General features: G+C 42.3%; 1 protein-coding gene across 1 annotated transcript in view; it reads right to left on the bottom strand.

Annotated features, from left to right (window-relative positions):
• The window catches only part of LOC117044287 (protein kinase C epsilon type), a 153,680-nt gene extending 136,773 nt beyond the window's left edge, over window positions 1-16,907 (bottom strand). Inside the window, exon 1 of the mRNA XM_033144901.1 lies at window positions 16,833-16,907. The gene's annotated coding sequence lies outside the window, so the exon portion shown is untranslated. The remainder of the gene's footprint in view (window positions 1-16,832) is intronic.
• Between the last annotated feature and the right edge of the window lie 2,422 nt (window positions 16,908-19,329).

Here is a 19,329-nt window from a genome sequence, read left to right as displayed (position 1 = left end):
CAACCATCACTGAATACTACCCGGTAGCTGCCTGCTTTATTTACTTATTTTAAACACAGATTCTCCCTTGCCCAAAAGGGTGTGTGCATATCTGTGATGAAACCTGTACTCCAGTTTTGGGGAAGTATCTTCCCTTGTGAAAAGGACTTCGGTTTTTCTTCCTCATTTGCAGGGCACTTTATAAGTTCAGCAGTGCAGGACTGATCTTAGCCTCTTCTTGCAGGATGGCGAAAGGTAGGATGTGTTTTCCTGACAGTGGAAGAATGGCAGATGAAGCTTATGGACTTTATGGAACTTGCTGAACTGACCGCGAGAATCCGAGACCAGAGGGAGGAGAAGGTGCAACAGGACTGGAAGAAATTTAAGGACTATTTGAAAAATCGTGAGAAGTTGGATATTTGAAGCAGAATCAGTTTGTTAAAATGGCTTTAGCTAGTTGATGTAACTGAAAATAGTACACAAGAAGTATGTTATGAATGATTTTGAATATATAGAAACACTTAAGAAATGTGGTTTATGTAAAGAGACATTAGGTTTAATTAGTGTTTTTAAGGATATTAAGATATTTATAATAGTTGTTAATGTTAAGAAATAGTTATAAAGTTACCAAAGTATATTGATTATGAACGCAGCAGAGGGTACGGGGGAAGCCCCCCATTTCGAAAGAAGAGATGATACTAGAATTGAACAATGGTATGTTATGTTCCTGTTTTAGGTATGTATAAGTTTTTCTTTGTTATGCTTTTGTTGTTTTTATTATGTTTTTTTTTCATTTTTGATTGTATTTGTTTATATGTTTATATGTTTGTTATGTTGTTGTTCATTGTTAAAAATAAAAAAAAATATTTTAAAAAAAAGGATGTGTTTTCCTTTCCAAACAACACTTTTCCAGCATTCTGCAGCCTCCCTAGCTGCCTGTGTTTCATCACCTGAAAAAGCATTGTGGGAGGAGTTAACCCTGTGACATCTTCCCTTGGGCTTTAAAGCTATCAAATTGGTTCTCTTGCTAATTGTGTTTTTAAGGGAAGTCCTTCTTTTAACCTTTCAAATAAATGTTTCTGCAGAGTTCTCTAAAAGGAAAAAAGACTTCACTATATGGATTTTGTCCCTGACTAGTGAGTAGCGTAAACGACATCGTCAACTGCCCATACATATACTTTTCAAATTCCATTATGAAATCTGCTCTCTGGCCTTTTCTTCCCTCTATTAAAGTAAGCCACGAAACCTTCAGGGATAAGGGTGGCTGTGTTCTTGTGGGTTTTCCTTTAAATGTAAGCTGCACTGGATTCTTCCACCCCTCCATTCCTAGCAACAAGCCATATTATACTGATCCACTTTCCCTATATTCTATCTTGCCTTGTAAGTTTTATAAATGTAAATCAGGATTTCTCACAAGGCAAGCTGGTGCGATAATAGATGGGAAGGTGAGCTGGCCTGGAAGTTCTCCAAACGCATTCAGGGGTAAAATTACTTAGCAGCAGTACTTGAGTTCCGATGTGACCTTCTGTTTGTCTGACAGGATATCACACCTATAAAAACAGCCCACCTCTTTATCGCAGTTACAGAACACTTCTGTCTGGGGAGGTTTTTGAGTTGTTGCAAGGCGACAGTGATGAAAAACAGGGAGAGAAGGGACTGGATTCAGAATCTCTAGCCTTAATTCTAAAACATGGCTTTTTTTAAAAAAAAAAAACGTATTTAAAAAATGAGACTTTGGGATGCAAGGAAATTTTGCTTTGCATTTCCCCCCCTACAAAGACCAGCATTTTTAATAGGCACTGGGTTTTGCAGTGCTCAAGCAAATAATCCTTGTTATCCATATATTGAATGAGTTCGCCTTAAACTGTTGATATACTGACTTTCTGCCTGTTAAAAGACTTCCAACATGGCTGATACAATAGCAGCAAGTTATTAGCATGTAATAAAGAGGTCAGGAGTGCTTTTTCACTGATTTGTCTGGTATGTGAACCATGGCCATATTGGGATCACTTGGCCACTGAAGTCCATGCATTGCTAACATTGAGAATGAATTGTTGCCATGTTTTCTATGTGGGGCTACTTTTGACCCTGGCCTGGAAACTCTGGTTAGTGCAGAATACAGCTGCTAGTTTACTGATGGCCAAGATCAGTGGTAGTCAACCTTTTTATACCTACCGCCCACTAATGCATCTTTCTTGATGGTACAATTTCCTTACCACCCGCCAGTTCTCGATGGATGGAGGATTCAGCTTGTGCCGCAGAACCCCTTACCGCCCACCTATAATCCTGAAACGCTCACAGCTTGACAACCCCTGGGCAAGATGATGCAGTGGCTGTCTATCTGTTATCAGGCCAGGGTCAAGGGTCAACAGGGTCAACAATAGGAAAGGGCAAAGATTCATGGGACTGAAAGAGCCAGGGCTCCATTCTGTGCCTGCCAAGGCATCCAACAGAGGAGAGGAAGAAAGAGAGGCAATGGGCCCCTGGGATTCTGAAGGCTGGGGCCATCAACAGGCGAGAGTGGGAAAGGATGGACCTATCAAGGATGCTGATGACAAGACAGGCTCTGAAGCAGAGCAGCAGGCTATCATCCTTATTCAAGGGTCAATGGGAAGGGTGACCCTCAGCTGTTATCTAGCGGGCAAATAAATTCTTTGCTCCCATTCACAAGGCTGCTTCGGCAGAGAACATTTGGTCACCAGCCATTCTTCCGGGCTGCGGAGAGGGAATTAATTGTTTTTCTTACTGCATGCACATTCAAAGAAATAAAATTTGCAGAAAAAGAAATTTTCGCATATACAGCAGATGTTTAGGAAAAGGTTCTCCAGGGCAAAGGGAGAGTGCCTTGCACTTAAAGGAGTTATCGCAGTGGCGTAGCATGGGCAGGGCCACAGGGGAGGTTGCCTGAAGTGCAAAATTCAAAGGGGTTCAAAAGGGAAAAAAGGAAGTAGTAATAAAAAAAATTAAATAGTGTGCCCTCCCCCAACACAGAAAATCTCCCAATGTTCCCATAGGTGGAGGAGCAGATTTTGGCAATGGTGGGTTGCTAGGACACCTTCTGCACGAAAGATACCCACTCCCAACCAATCCCCTGTCCCAATCTCCACCATGCTCAATGTTCACATGGCATTGCCACTGCCACTCAAGTAGGTCGCCAAGCTATTCCGGCCTATCAGTGGGCAGTGCCAAGGATACTTGCCTTGCCCCGGGTGCTGCCAACCCATGCTACGCCACTGATTATGAGAGCTTTTTTGTGGAGTGAGGTGGTCATTCAGGGAGGGCCCAGTGGATACAGATTCTGGCCTTTGCACACACCTGTGACATATCAGCATCCCCTTCCAAAGAGTGAATTGTTGCTGCTTCTAAAATTCCTTAAGTATCCACACTTGCCAGAGGAGTAACCAGGTCTTCTATTTATGCTGTAATAGACTAAACCCTATAGGACGTTAAAAAAAAATACAGCAAGGGTTTACCATTTTTTACTAGTCAAAATTGCAGTTGCTGGCTCACAACCCCACTTATCCATCTTCATCTGGGCAAGTCCCATCTGCCTTTCCTAAAGACAAGCCAGTTGGAGAGGAGAGCATGCTGGGCTGAGCACGCTGAGAACTTTCTGCCAATGGTACTCAAGACTTGCCCTTCCCGAAGGGTGGATGGATGGGGAGAATGGCCAGTGAGATGCCTTCGTGCAGCAGCATCTAAAACTCACTCACTGTACTTGCTCTGGAGCAGAAAATACCGGGGGGGGGGGGGGCTAGAGGGGAAGGGGTTTACTTGTTTGGCCCAATGGTGGTCAAAGTGCTCCAAACACCTTAGCTCTTCAATGTTAGCCTTAGTCAAACAGGCATCATCTCCAAATGTGGAGGTGGGAATCTCTACACACTTCTGGGGGGGAAAGCTGCCCATCTCTGCAGCGTCAAAGCTAGGAGAGGCTGGTCAGCTGTCATGCTTGCTAGACGGCAATGCCAATTATTGAAGCCTGACTTGCGCATGTTTATTGTGGCATAAGCTTTCCTGAGTCACAGATCCCACTTTATCAGAGTAGCTGCCTTGCCACTGGATCTATCACCGCTGGTCCCTGACAGGCAGCCCTCAAAAAGAAGAGGTTTCCCATCACTGGGGACCTCAAAGTAGCCAGGCTAGGAAAGATCCCTGTCAAGAGTCCCTGCAGTCCAACTGAGAGCCAGACCAGACCAGACCAGACTCGGTTAGATGGATTAATGTTCCAGCTTAGCATAAAAGTGAGTTTCAGTCAAGCTCATTTTAGTTTACCAAGTGGACTCATTATATGATTTGTCTCAATGATTCAAAATAAATAATACTTGCTTGGCACTGCAATCAATATGTTTCCATCTATAAAACAGAAGCCCACGAGCTATCCATCCGACGGGTTCCTGCTGCAACTAGACCTTAGCCATTAAAAGGTAATGGTAAGAAATTGGAGCAGCCAAGGTCTTGGTCTTGTTGCAATTACTCTTGAGCTCTGCCATTGTCTCCCATAGCAAAGGGAAGTGGGGAAGGACAAGAAAATGGAAACCACCTGTGTTTTATTGCAATATTGCATGGGTATATTGCCCTGAACCTTATTTTTCTTCGTTAAGCTGGAGGCCTGCAAGTAATCATAGCGCACTAATTCATTCCAGATTTTGCAAACAAAGGCTGCTCTCTGCCACAGCTGAATGGAAAATAAAAAACGAAGGCGGCCAAAAGCCTTTTAAAGGCTTACCTGTGCTAAGACTTTCTAAGTGTTTGAGTTATCTGTCGTTACGGGCTAAATTGTTTTAATTGTTATTGGAATCTAATAAAATGGTCCGAAAACCACAAAGCAACGCTCGGTCTAGAGGGAAATCCATTACATGGGCAAAAGAAGGTACATTTCTGAGACAATTCCATCACAAGAAATAGATGTATTGTGTTTATTTCCTCCACTTTTGTAGCCCACCTTTTCCTACAAGGAACTCAAGGCAATATATGTGGCTCTCCCCTTGCCCACCTCCATTCTATCACCCCTAATGACTGGCCCAAGGTCACCCAGTGAGATTGCAGCTGAGTTGGGCATCTGAGCCCTGAATTCACTTGTCCTAGTCCAAAATTCTAACCACGGCACCACAAAGTATATTATTGTTCCTGAGCCACCCCAGAAATTGATCTGCCAAAAAAGAAGAAGAACTTTACACACAGTTACTAGACCACAGCAAAGCTTATTTCTGAATAAATATGTATCAGATTATGCTGCAATTTTTAAAAAGCATAATCATAACACCAAGCCTATACAGACACAAAATTTGGTTACCTATACAGGTTTTTAAAGATCTACACAAAAAAAGGTCAGTGTTTTAATGATGATGGCTTTACGTGTAATTTGTTTTGAGTTGTTTTATGGGCTTTTAGCTGCTTTTAGATTTTTTATTTTTGTTTTTCAAATTTATGCATTTCGTTGGTTTTACAATCAATTTAACATTTCCAAATTTTGACTTCCTTCCCCCTCTTTCTATGTTTCCTTAAATTAATGTTTTAGTGTCTTCTGCATATCCAAGTTCATTTAACTCGCTCATTTATTTATCTACTGTAAATACTGTATTTTTCCATGTATAAGGCTAGGTGTTGTTGTTTTTTTACCAAAAAAAAATGGTTTAAAATTGTTGCTCGTCTTATACACAGGTAGTGATGAGGGGTGTTTTCTTAATTTGGAGTCCCCAAAAATAGGGGGTGTCTTATGCATGGGGGAGTCTTATACACGGAAAAATACGTATATACTCTTTTACACCTTTCTTATTTTTTAATTTAAAAATAATCTTTATTAGATATTCAAACCATACACATCAAATTTAAAATCAAACACACATACAATAAAAATTGACTTCATATTGCTTTTGATTATCTTGAAATATATATTGATTATCTTGAAATATATAACATTCCTATGCTTCGTCTCCTTTTCAAAATTATTCCTTTACACCTTGAGTAATCAATTAAAGCATCTCACCAATTCTGTTACTAGTCCTTCTTTTTTTTCAAATACATCTCCATATACCTCCATTCTTCTTTCAATTTCTGCTTTGATATATTCCTAATTGCTCCTGTCATCTTCGCCACCTTTCTTATTTTATGGCTGTTTTATTTGTTTAAAATTGTATATCTTATTGCTTCAACCTGCCCTGGGACCTTACGGTGAACAAGAAATTGAATATGATAAATAATAAGCTGATTTTTTTAAATTAAAAAACTGCTTTTCATGGAAAATGTCCATAGCATCTGCAGGTAAGGCTGGGAGAGAACCCTGCCTGAAACCCTGAAGAGCCACTGCCAGTCAGAGTAGACTATATTGAGCTAGATGGACCAATGGTCTGGCTCAGGCATGGGCAAACTCGGCCCTCCAGAATGTTTTGGGACTACAACTCCCATCATCCCTAACCACTGGGTCCTGTTAGCTAGGGATGATGGGGGTTGTAGTCCCAAAACATCTGGAGGGCCGAGTTTGCCTATGCCTGGTCTGACTCATTGCCTAGTATACTGATGGGCAACTTGGTCTAATTTCCACCCCCCTGGCCCCAATAACTAGAATCAGAGAATCGTAGGTGGCCTCAAGCATCATCTATTCTAGCCCAATCTCCTGTAATGCAACTTGTCCTGCTCGCTGCAAAACTAATTTTGGTTGGGTTTTGAGCATTCCAGTCAAATACTTGAAAAGCCTTCAATTAGCTATCCTATTTAAGATGGGAATCCCCCACCATTGAAGAGCAGGCATTTTTTTTATTTTGATAGGATAGCAGTGTGGAGAGCATAATAGCCCATTTTTTAGAGTTTCGTGATGCGTACAACTCAATTAAATAACCAAAATAAAAATAATTTTTATTTTATTTTAAGGAATTGAATCAAGTCCAGCTCAAAATGGGCATAGCAGAAAAAGAGACAGTCTTCATCAGAGCACAAAAGAGCTCTCTCTCTCTCTCTCTCTCTCTCTCTGTGTGTGTGTGTGTGTGTGTGTCAATTATTCACTTGCCTCAAAAGGGCAGTGGCCCTGACTCAAAAAGGAAGCAGCCTCTTCAAGTTGCGGGGGGGGGGGGGAGTTTGCATTTGAAGCCTACCCCTTTAAAAAGAAAGACATCACCACATCCTTACTAAAACCAATGCATTCTGCCACTAGGGGATGCCGTGATGTTTTGCGGCAGCTGCTATTTCCAAAAAACCCCTTCCAACACTGCATCTAGGGCATTGGGTGGGAAGGAAAATATAGGCAGGAGAAGGGCTGTCCATCTGTGGCAGAAGCAAACCCTCCATGCGAACAATATTTAATAATAAAAAAAGGACAAGGAAGTCATTGCTGCTGCATCTGCTAAGGTAATCCCTTCCCAACTGCCCAGACACCATTTAATGGGAGCTAGTTTCACACTCCCTTTGCAACTGGAGAAATGGCACCACAAATTTCAATTTACAAAACAGGCTTGAAAGCACTTGAAAGTTATGGCAGAAGAGAAATGCATGCACCTGTTTCTCTCCCATCGCAACTCTGTGTTGTGCTTTCAAGCTCACTTATTTTAACAGTAGAGTTGATAAGCGCTTGCTTAAATCTCTCCCGTCAGAAAATGAGTGGACGTTTAAAAATGCTTAACTTTCGACTGTTGATCCCCTAACATCCTTGTCAAATCCGCTTGTTTATGATCACTCACCTACAGGAGTGTGTTTTGTATTTTTAACTGGTGGTGTTATGCCTCTGCATTATTTTATTTTTGCAAGTCTGTATTTTTTTCCACCTTCCCTCCAGATGTGTCTGAATTAAATTAAACCACCCAGTGTTTGCACAACTCCTGCTTTTCATGATTAAAAAAAATAAGAAATAAAATGAGTTTTGTTTCATTTGTTTGCAAGAAGCAGTACCTAGCTAAAGATGCAGATGAGGGCAAGGTCCAGGCTGTTTCCTTGCAGGGAAAACCACCAATACTTTATTCAGGGCCCTCCTGGCCAGAGAAAACAGCCCTGCCACCATCCTCTGACTGAAAGAAAAAGTTCCCTGCGATACCTCTGCCTCCCAGAGCCTTGTATAAATCAAAGGCTACAAAATGAGGGCCCTTCAACTAGCCTGCCAGCACTTCCAGGGAGGTGATCCACACTTCAGGCTGGGTCAACCTACACAAAGTTTCAATTGGCTCTAGCTCCCTGCAGAGACAACTCCTCTTAGCAGGACCTCTCTGAGCTGTCCAAGGTGCTGAATGCTCCCTGCTTGACCTGCACTCTGCCTGCTTCCCCTGGGAGCCTCAAGTACCAATAGGACAGTAAATCCACAACTGCTTTTGAAATATTTGCTTTGTGGGCACTCATTTCTTTCATACCACCTAACATCAATACCAATTCACACTCCCATGTCAATCAGAAACTTTAGTAAGTGGAACACAACTTAAAGAACAAACAACTTATAAATGAAGATGATTGAATCCTTCGATAGGGAAGGATTAATGGGTGTTTGGATCTGACAAGAAACAAAAGAGGTGGTATGGATTAGGTGAGAATATAATCCAAGGCCAGACCTTCCAGGTGGCAACTCAGATAAGCAGAAAACAAGGCCAGTGGGAGATTTTTTTTATTTTTCTGTGGAGAGCTGGTATAAACAGGATTAGATGGTCTACTTGGGAACAACCAATCAATCTACAATAATAAAGGGTTGACAGGTCAACCAAGATAAAATGAAAGCAGTTGGGACAGAACAACTTGTGTCTGTATAAAATACACACAAACCCATAAAGAACTTCCAGAACACACACTTACAAATGTGATACTGAACAATTGCTGACAGGACAGTGAACTGTGTCCTCATTTGGCTCTCTTGGCCCTACTTGGTCCCCATTTGGCTTATAATTGTACCATTCTTTTATGCCATTGGTCAGACCCCACCTGGAGTACTGTGTCAAGTTCTGGGCACCACAATTTAGGAACAATATTGACAAGCTGGAACATGTGAAGACGATGGTGACCAAGACGATCAAGAGCTTGTTTTCTCCTGCTCTGGAGGGTAGGACTCGAACCAATGCCTTCAATTTACAAGAAATGTGATTCTGTCTAAACATCAGGAAGAACTTTCTGACAGCAAGAGCTGTTCAACAGTGGACAGATTCCCATAAGAGGTGGTAGGCTCTCCTTCCTTGGAGATTCCTCTCCTTCCAGCAGAGGCTGGATGGCCATCTGTCTTGTATGATCTAGTTTAAATTCTTGCATTGCTGTCCATTTGACTAGATGACCCTCAGGGTCCCTTCCAACCCTACAATTCTAATGATTCTATGAAATAATCCTTTCTGGAATGCACCATAACTACATGGTAGAAAGTGCATGTGTTGAAATGCTCTTCCATGTAATGACATCTATCTCTAGGTATGGAAAAGCAAGCATATCAGAAAGAAGGCTAGTCAATGTGGCACTTTCCACATGTTGTTAGACCACAGCTCTCATCAGCCCCAACCACCATGAACAATTTTCAGGGATGATGGGATTTGTAGTCCACAGGACTTGGGAGGGCACCACATTGGCTATCCCAAGAGACTGGCTTGTTGCACTGTGTGCTAGCTAGGCAGGCAAATCTGTAACAGAGATTTGCATCTTAGATTCAAATTTTGATATCTGGATATATTACTCTGCTACATCTTCAGACTCAAAGAATCCTAGCGCTGAGCTCAGATGGAGAAATCTGATTAATTGTCTGTGGGTCATGAGTGAAAATGGCTATGGCTACTGGAGAGGGGCCAGATAAATAGCCTGATGATAATACAGACAGATGGAGCCATTCATACAGCTATACCTCCAGGCTGCCTAAGTCAAAGGCAGCTGGCCAGTTTATAACAGTATTCAGATCACGGAAAGTCTCATTTGGTGCCAGCAAAATTATTGTGGAGGCTACCAAGAAGGTTACAGTCACTGAACAAAATGCACATTAAAATTTATATAAACACACACTGACAACTGCATAAAGATATTGTATTTTGAGGGACCATTTCTCATATCAGGGAGGAAAAAGGTCCCAACTGCAACCCCTGGAAACTCCAGGTAGAAGAAGAAGAAGGGGGGGGGGAATCAGGTAGCAGGTGGTGAGAAAGAGCTGCATTTGGAGAGTCACTGCCAGTCAGAATAGACTGTACTGGGCTAAATGAACACAGAGTCTGGCATGGCTTAAGGCAGCCTCCATGTTTCTATTCCAGAAAAGAATAGGAAGATTGTAATGTGCAAGCTGTATCCACATATGCTTTGGTTACACTACATTTCTCATGGGGATAGGTGGGTGCACATGATCACAAAAGCTGGACCCACTACACAATCACACTTGGGGGCTATTTCTAGGATTGCCCATGTTTGTATCAGCCTAGTGCAAATTATCATTTTGTTCTGATCGCAGAAACATGTGGGTAACATCACTCTTAACACTTTTCCATTGTCTTGATGAGAAATTTTATACCACAAGTTTGCTTCTTCCACAATCTTCCAGAACCAGAAGAGGTATGAAGAGGGAGGAGGAAAGACAAGTGTGCCAGTGGAGTCTCACATTGCTTGGGAAGGGCCCAGGAGAAGAAGAGGCTTAGGCAGCTGGGGAGAGTCAGGGACCTTCAGTCCCCACAACTGCCTCATAGGGGGCAAGATCTACTGGAAAGTGTTGCTGTGCTCAGTAGTCCTGGCACTACTGAGCAGCCTCATTTCTTCCAATAAAGAGTTAGCATATTTACACGAATGTAATGTGCACCTTTTCTGGCCAAATGACGACGTGAAAATTAGGGTGCGCATTAGATACAATGGCACCTTAGCTTTGAGTAAATACAGTAACTTCACTTGGAAACCAAAAGATTTCCATGTGCTGCTCCTGGTGACACATACGGATCCCACCTACATGCACGAGCTGTGATATTTTGCTGAAGCTTAATCTTCCCACTCCTGTGCCGAAATCCAAACCTGTATTTTCAGTTAAGTGCAGGCAACCAGACAAACATAATTAATCACCTTGCCTCGATGCAAAAAAAGACTTTGTGGTTCGAGGAGACACGGCAAAAGGAAATATGGAGAAGTAGGATGCAACTGTGAATCATTCTCTAGCCTTTCGACCAAACATGGAAGAAACATTATGGCACACACCCCCCCCCCCACCAAACAAAAGGAATGAGTCACACCTGCTGGTGTAAAGTTTGCATCAAGTGCACTCTTCCAGGGAAACAGACAAGTGGGTTGTAGCTGCAAAAGCTACTTATGAATTATTAGAGAGTGTTGCCATACACAGCATGAACTTGTAGTCAGAGGCAAACTCTTTCCTAAAGGAGGTCTAGAGGAGGTAAGAACTTTGAGGAAAGCCACTTTTATTGAGTTCTCTAAACAAGGATCATAGGAATAATAAACGATACAAAGAAATAATAATAATAATAAACAGGCCCAAGTTTTCTCACATCATTTGTATATCACAAAGAATAGCATAAGTTTGCAGTGATATCTACAGCATATGGTTCGTTATTAGAGGTCAAAGCATAAGTTCTTGGTTCATGAACTGGTTTGAACAAATACAGAAACAAAGGGAAACAGGACAGAACAGAGTTAACAGATAACATTCAACAGTGCACAGCTAAACGCCTAATCAGCAGCCCTTGGGGCTCTGCTTAGATTACGTATGAGTAATAGTCTTTTTCCCTTCTTATGTTACCAGTGAAACAATATAAGGTGTTCATATATTGATGAATGTGGGAGGTGAGGTTCAAAGCGAAGACAATAATTAATGTTTAATTTTACATTTATATCAACCAGATTGAGCCAAATGCTAATGAGGGGGATTGTTCATTTTCTGGAATACTGGCATATGCTATGAAATTAAACCACACCAGGGTAAAGTCATCTTTCTTGATCTGTCCATGTGTCAACTGCAGTTTATTTGTTAATCTCTCAAGGAGGGCTGTTTCCCAAACCGTTTTGAACCAATTGTCCATCTTTGTGCCAGAAATGTCTTCCCAGTGTCTGGTTATGTTGCGTCTCACCTCCTGTATTAATTATTTATTATGTAAATCCAGATTGCTGTCTTGGAAATATATTTAATAAAGATAATTCTGGTTTGATTTCTAATTGCTGTTATTTTATTAATTTATTGGAACATCAAATCCCAGAAAGGCTGGATTTTTGTAGAAGTCATGTCAGGAACTGATTAGACACCTATCAGGAGCGACGGCTGGGTGCTGATGAGAAAAACAAGCCTGCTCCATCTTCCATGTGAGATTAGCCTTGCTAAGCAATACCAGAGAGCATCTTCAGTCAAGATGCATGTCGTTATATGGAGCGGCCCTATTTTAGTTTCTTATACATTAATTAAATTTATATCCCACCCTACCTCCCGCCCACCCCCAAGGAGCGAAAGGTGGCACTGAGGAACCAATAGAAACTGAGGAACCAATAGAAAACAAATTTAAAGCAATTCAAATGCGAATGCAGACTGGGAAAGATCTCGGCTTAAACAGTTTGCTTTAAGAGGAAGACTTTTCCAGTAGGTGCCTGGCTTGTATCCAAGGGGAAGGAATTCCAAAGGACTCGGAGTAGACCTGTTGCAAATAGTAGACAAACTTTGTTGTTGTTGTTCAGTTGTTCAGTCGTTCCTGACTCTTTGTCACCCTGTGGACCAGAGCACACCAGGCACGCCTATCTTTCACTGCGTCCCGCAGTTTGGCCAAACTCATGCTAGTCGCTTCGAGAACACTGTCCAACCATCTCATCCTCTGTCGTCTCCTTCTCCTTGTGCTCTCCATCTTTCCCAACACCAGGGACTTTTCCAGGGAGTCTTCTCTTCTCATGAGGTGGCCAAAATACTGGAGCCTCAACTTCAGGATCTGTCCTTCCAGGGAGCACTCGGGGCTGATTTCTTTAAGGATGGATAAATTTGATCTTTTTGCAGTCCATGGGACTCTCAAGAGTCTCCTCCAGCACCATAATTCAAAAGCGTCAATTCTTCAGCGATCAGTCTTCTTTATGGTCCAGCTCTCACTTCCGTACATCACTACTGGGAAAACCATGGCTTTAACTATACGGACCTTTGTCGGCAAGGTGATGTCTCTGCTTTTTAAGATGCTGTCTAGGTTTGTCATTGCTTTCCTCCCAAGAAGCAGGCGTCTTTTAATTTCGTGACTGCTGTCACCATCTGCAGTGATCATGGAGCCCAAGAAGGTAAAATCCTCTCACTGCCTCCATTTCTTCCAATTTAGTTATGACCGATTTAGTTATGACCATTTAATTTCAATGTGTCTACTGCAAGGAGAACCAAGCGGGGCATGTTTCATAGACAAAGGGCATTGCTCTAAGAGCAGAAGAGGGGGAAAGAGCCCGTAGATGCACTCTTTTCTAGAAATAATGCTTACCAAAGAGAAAAAGGCTGCTTACTATGGAAAAATCAATGTGGTCCTGGGCAGCCGCCAACGTCCAAAGGAGCCAAAAGAAGAAGGAATGCCGTGCTGCTAAAAGACTATCGTTTTCCATCAAAGAGAGGAGAAAAGAGAAATGCTTTCTCCTCCAAACTGCTGACTCAGTGATAACCAGAGTTGAAGATTATGAAGCAGGCTGTTCTGGGCCCAGCCAATGTCAGCAGGGCGCACATACGCACACGGAGGAAAAAAACAGCTTCCACGAGGTGGAGACGGTTGAGATGAAATAGGACCAGGAGGCTAACACCAGGGCTCAGAGGCAGCAAAAGGAGGGACAGGCCTTGCCAAAACAGATAATGGAACCCTTGGAACTGTTTCCTACACTCCTGTTTTCTCGTTCCTGCTTTTCTTGATAGATTTGCCGCTTCAGCATGCCAAGGTAGTAAACAGTGAGGACGTCTGTGCATCAGCTAGCTACCTTCAGAGCTGTTTTAGCTTTCGCCATTTGCCATCTTGATCAATGGAGGATGCGGCAAGCACCCAGAGATGTCAGGAGAGGGCTTTATAAGGTGTTCCAAAGGCAAGTGCAGATTATTAATCATCCATATAGTAGCTGCATACAAAATACCTCTCTCTCTCTCTCTCTCTCTCTCTCTCTCTCTTTAAAACTCTCCACTTCACAACCAGGCTCTGTCATTATTCTTTTTCGCCTTTCTTACAGATTGGAAGCAGATGTTGACGAAGGGCTTTTTTTCCTAAGGCCACACAGATAATTGCTAGCTAAACAAACCTCGGAATCCAGGTTTACCAGCTCAGCTCAGTTTCCCACTCAAGGACTAGGAGTGTTACCAGATCTAATAAGCCCTGCTCTGTTTTGTTTTCAAATTCTTTTAATTAATAAATGAATACTGCATGACCGGCTCTACCGTTAGGCAGAGTGAGACAGCCGCCGCAGGTGGCAGGTGCTGAGAGACAAGGAGAGGGCGTAGCTGTTTGGGACACACCATGCTGCCTTGCATCCACAAAGTTAGCTGCTTCGTGTTTGACACACCACTTAGTGCTCATTATGATAAAAAGCGGTATATAGAAGCTTCTAGTAAAAGAACTCATTATTTCACCTCAACACACATCGTTGCATATTGCCATTTAATAACAGAATATAAAATGCACCAAGCAGGACAAAAGTGTGTGTGTGTGGGGGGAGAAACGAGGAGCAACTGGAAATCTTTGAAGGTGACCTGGAAACTGCAATTAATCCAGAACACGACAGCTAGACTGGTGACTGGGAGTGGCCGCCGGGACCACATAACACCGGTCCTGAGAGATCTACATTGGCTCCCAGTATGTTTCTGAGCATAATTCAAAGTGTTGGTGCTGACCTTTAAAGCCCTAAACGGCCTCGGTCCAGTATACCTGAAGGAGCGTCTCCACCCCCATCATTCTGCCCAGACGCTGAGATCCAGCGCCGAGGGCCTTCTGTCGGTTCCCTCACTGCGAGAAGCAAAGCTACAGGGAACCAGGCAGAGGGCCTTCTTGGTAGTGGCGCCCGCCCTGTGGAACGCCCTCCCATCAGATGTCAAAGAGAGAAACAACTACCTGACATTCAGAAAATACCTGAAGGCAGCCCTGTTTAGGGAAGTTTTTAAACTGTGATATTTTAAATGTATTTTAATGTTTGGTGGAAGCCGCCCAGAGTGGCTGGGGAGACCCAGCCAGATGGGCGGGGTACAAATAAATTATTATTATTATTATTATTATTATTATTATTATTATTATTATTATTATTATTATTATTACAGTTAGTTTCTCCTACACATGAGTTGTCAGGGTCTTGCTCACCTATGCACATGCTCACCAGGCGAGCATTTCTTTAAATGTGTGTACCCAGCCAGATGGGCGGGGTGCAAATAATAAATTATATTATTATTATTATTATCTTTTTGCTGTCCACATGCAGAAGAATATGGATATTTTCATTTTTTTATTTTTAGGCCACCCTACATTTCAAATAGATGCCAAGGTAGCATATACAAAGCAAATTCAATACCTTGCTACGCAAATGCAGTTATCACAATACACAAAGCGCAACAGGCTGAATAATAATAACTGTGAACATTTTATTGGTTATTTCCTAACGTAAAGGTCTAGCCCAGTATGTGCAAAATATACAGTTCATATATACGGTATAAAACCTATGAAAATACATTTCTTCTTTTCTTATCTTTTCTTATTGTGAGTTCCAGTATAACACAATCCTTAGGCTTTCTTTTTCTAGCATATACAGCAACCGATAAAATATCACACATGTATTTAAATATGCAGTCGCGGCAAACTGGTTGGATCTCCACATGGCCCTGCTGTTGCAGATACCTAACCTCCGCGCAAATTAAGTTCTTTCCAATTGCAACAGAAAGAAAACCACGGCTTGTTTATCTTTGATGTGTCATGGATCCCTACATGTTCACATATTGTGGAACACGCTGTCTCCTTGGGAGCATCAGTGGCCCCAATCTTAATGCGTTTTAGCCATATGGCGAAGGTCCACTTGTTTTCCAGATAATTGATTTAGTTTATACCTGGATCTCCCTTTAATTAATGAATTAATGGATAACCCACCATTCTCCCAGTGCAGGAGCCAAAGGGGCTCAGGGCATCCAGTAAAACAGGTATAACAAAAACACATGCATTACATATAAATATTTTTGTTTAAAAAAACCAGTTAAGTAAGTAACCCTATTGAAAGCAGCACTGGCAACGCGTAAAACTACTGAAAAGCACAACAAGGAGGACGATATACAACACCAACCCACCCACAGAAGACCCTGTCACGTGAGCCAGCTGGTGGCCTGCTGGAATGACAAAGTCTTTGCTCACTGGCAAAAGGAAATCTCCTTTGCTTCGTCTGCCAGTAGATCAAGATGAAGCAGGTGGAAACAGGTGGAGGCAGTGGCACACCAACCATCACCAACAAAAATTCGGGTTCATCACAGGATTCAGCGCAATAAAATCATTCCACACGTAACGTGCATTGGAATCAGGGTATTTTAATTACCTCCAGGAAAGTAAAGACCCACAGATTAAAAACAACTGGGCATGCACGCAAGCTGACAACGTGTGGCTGTGTCATGCCAACCATGCAGGCACAGAAAGTATAAATTAATCAATTGGTTTGGATTAATGACAAAAAATCCTAAACTTCATCATCTCAAAGCCGGAACTCGTAATACGTTTGAGAATTACACACCTTCTAATTGCAACCTTAGATTTTGAATTTCCACAGCATCACCACTTAAAAGAGCATGTGGTTGCCGCGAATATTTGTTTGACACAGGTATGCATCACAGGGAGCTCCTGGTTTTCTCAAGCTCCCTGTGGCACATATACTGTACCTAGAGACTCTTATCTTTGGAGGAAGGAGTCTTGAACCATGCGTCCAATAATGTACTATAAATCTGCTATTAACGGCAGAATATGATAAAAACCCAACAGTCTTACCTTCACCTGATGACCCTGAAAGATCTATGATGACATACACTCTTCCTTCTGGTTCCAAATCAATCTGCAGTTGGAAAAAGCAAATATTTATTATTAGAATTCCACTGTGTTCTTTTCCTTGGGTGTGTTTGTTTGTTTGTTTGTTTATTACTAAACGCCATCTTGCAAATCCTTGTACCGCATACTCAATGGAAGCCAGTGGTTTTAAGGACTTGAAAAAGTCCATCAGATTCTGATGTGCCATCTCAACCCACCGTCAGGTTTAAGTAGGAAAGATCCTCATAAACATTTGTTTACACTTCTGGATTTCAACCTCACTGGGTACCCTTTCTTAATTACCTGACGACAAGTAAGGGCAACACTTTATCTGATTCTTTAATTCACAACTCTGCATATTCCAAATGTTTGGGATAGGTAAACACATGTGGGGGTCGGGGATATAAATTATAGAGTGAACACTATCTTCAAACAGTCTTCCCCGATCTCATGCCTTCCAGATGGTTTGGACTCAAACTCCCATAATCTCCAGCCAATATAGCCAATGATCAAGGATGCTGGAAGTTGTTGTCTAAAACATCTGGAGGGCACTAAGCGGGGGAAGACACTTAAAGCAATTGAAATGTAACAGATGTTTACAGCCTTCAGAGCATCATCGGCTTCAACACTGGCTCCCAAAAGAATTGATGAAAACTGTTGAGAGTGTCTTCATGTGTTGGAAACAGCAAAATGTGGATGTACAAGCAATTCATGCATCCATTGTCAGGTTTTTGGGATAATATGCATAATGAAAAACCCTCTGTCTGCATTTGGGAATGTCTGCAGCTTTTCACTCAGGAGCAAGCAAGTTTCCCCTCAGAAGTGTGATCCCAGCAGTAACAACAGCAGCTAGGATTCTTTATTGCTCAGAAGTGGAAGAAGTTCCCACAAAAGAAGAACGGATGAGCAAGATAATGGACTATGCAGAACTGGCAAAAATTAACAGCAAAATTGAGAGACTCTAAAGATGAGTGTTTTATGGAAGAATGGATGCCTTTTCCGGACCACTTAAAGAAATATTATATAGCATGATGAACTCGCAAGCAGGATTTGAGCTATGAGCAACAGAAGTAATTACAGTGGTGCCTTGGTTCTTAAACACCTTGGTACTCAAACAACTTGGAACCCAAACACTGCAAACCTGGAAGTAAGTGTTCCGGTTTGCAAACTTTCTTCGGAAACCGAATGTGCTCCGATTTGAGTGTAATGCTGACGATTTGAGTGCCACACTTCCGTTTTGTATGCCTCACTTCCATTTTGAGTGTCACGCTGACGATTTGAGTGTTACGCTGAGGTCTTGTCTGTTTTTGCTATTTATTTTGCGTTTCTGTTTTTGTAGCTTTTTTGTGACTCTGCGGAACCCAGCTCAGCTACTGATTGATTGGGTGACTGCAGTACAGTACATTGTTTATTGCTTTCATTTTATGGATCAATGGTGTTGTTAGACAGTAAAATTCACGTTAAATTGCTGTTTTTGGGTTTGTTTTTAAAAGTCTGGAACAGATTAATCCATTTTGCATTACTTTCTATGGGAAAGTGCGCCTTGGTTTTGGAACGCTTTGGTTTTGGAACGGTCTTCCGGAACGGATTAAGTTTGAGAACCAAGGTACCACTGTAGATTGTGGTTATAATTTAACAAATGGAAGACAGCGTGCAGCAGAAGGGGGGGAACAACAACTCCATGGAAAGTAGGAAGTCAACAAAGTAAGAGGGTGGGGGAATTAAATGTGTACTGGACTGTGCATGTTAAAATTGTTGAAACTTAATAAGAATATAATTGGGGGAAAAGTGTGATCCCAGGAGAGTGAAAAGCAGGAGCCTGTTTATGCCACTCCTTGCCACGTGTGACGATGAGAGGTGCTCAGGCTACAGAGAGTCTCCGGACGTTCCACAAGGTGGAGCAGCCAAGAACAGGCCATCTCCTGAGTGTCCTTGTCCGCCTCGAGTTGGCACAAAGGCGGCAATTTCCAAATGCTATTCTCGGTTGACCTTCGAAATTGCGAGGGAACATGGGGGAGGAGCTGATCTCTTACCCATGCAGTGGCTATATTTCAGGATGTTAACACAATACATTTTTAGTAAAATGCAATATTTGGCACCAGCGCACAGTGACTGCGGTGCAGGGCCAAGGTCTGAAAAGAACTTTTCGGTTCCTGTAATTGCTGTCTTTTATAGCAGGACAGACCCAGGCTTGTGTGAGCGGCTTTGGTTTTTTGTTTGGTTTGCCTGTTTGTAACTAGAACCCAAAGTTCCACCCACTGGAACCAGGTGCAAAATAGCAGGACAGGGGACAAAACCTATTACTTACTGCAGGGTTGTGGCTGGACTCAAACTCCCATCAGCCCCAGCATGACTGGCAATAAATGCAGGTGTAGTTCAGCAAAATCTGGGAGGACACTGTTTCCTTCATCCCTGACCTATTGCATTCCATCACGATAATGATTTATTTATACCCCACCCA

Source organism: Lacerta agilis, chromosome 3 (genome assembly GCF_009819535.1).
Source record: "Lacerta agilis isolate rLacAgi1 chromosome 3, rLacAgi1.pri, whole genome shotgun sequence".
Lineage (NCBI taxonomy): Eukaryota > Metazoa > Chordata > Lepidosauria > Squamata > Lacertidae > Lacerta > Lacerta agilis.
This window is presented reverse-complemented; position numbering and strand designations above follow the sequence as displayed.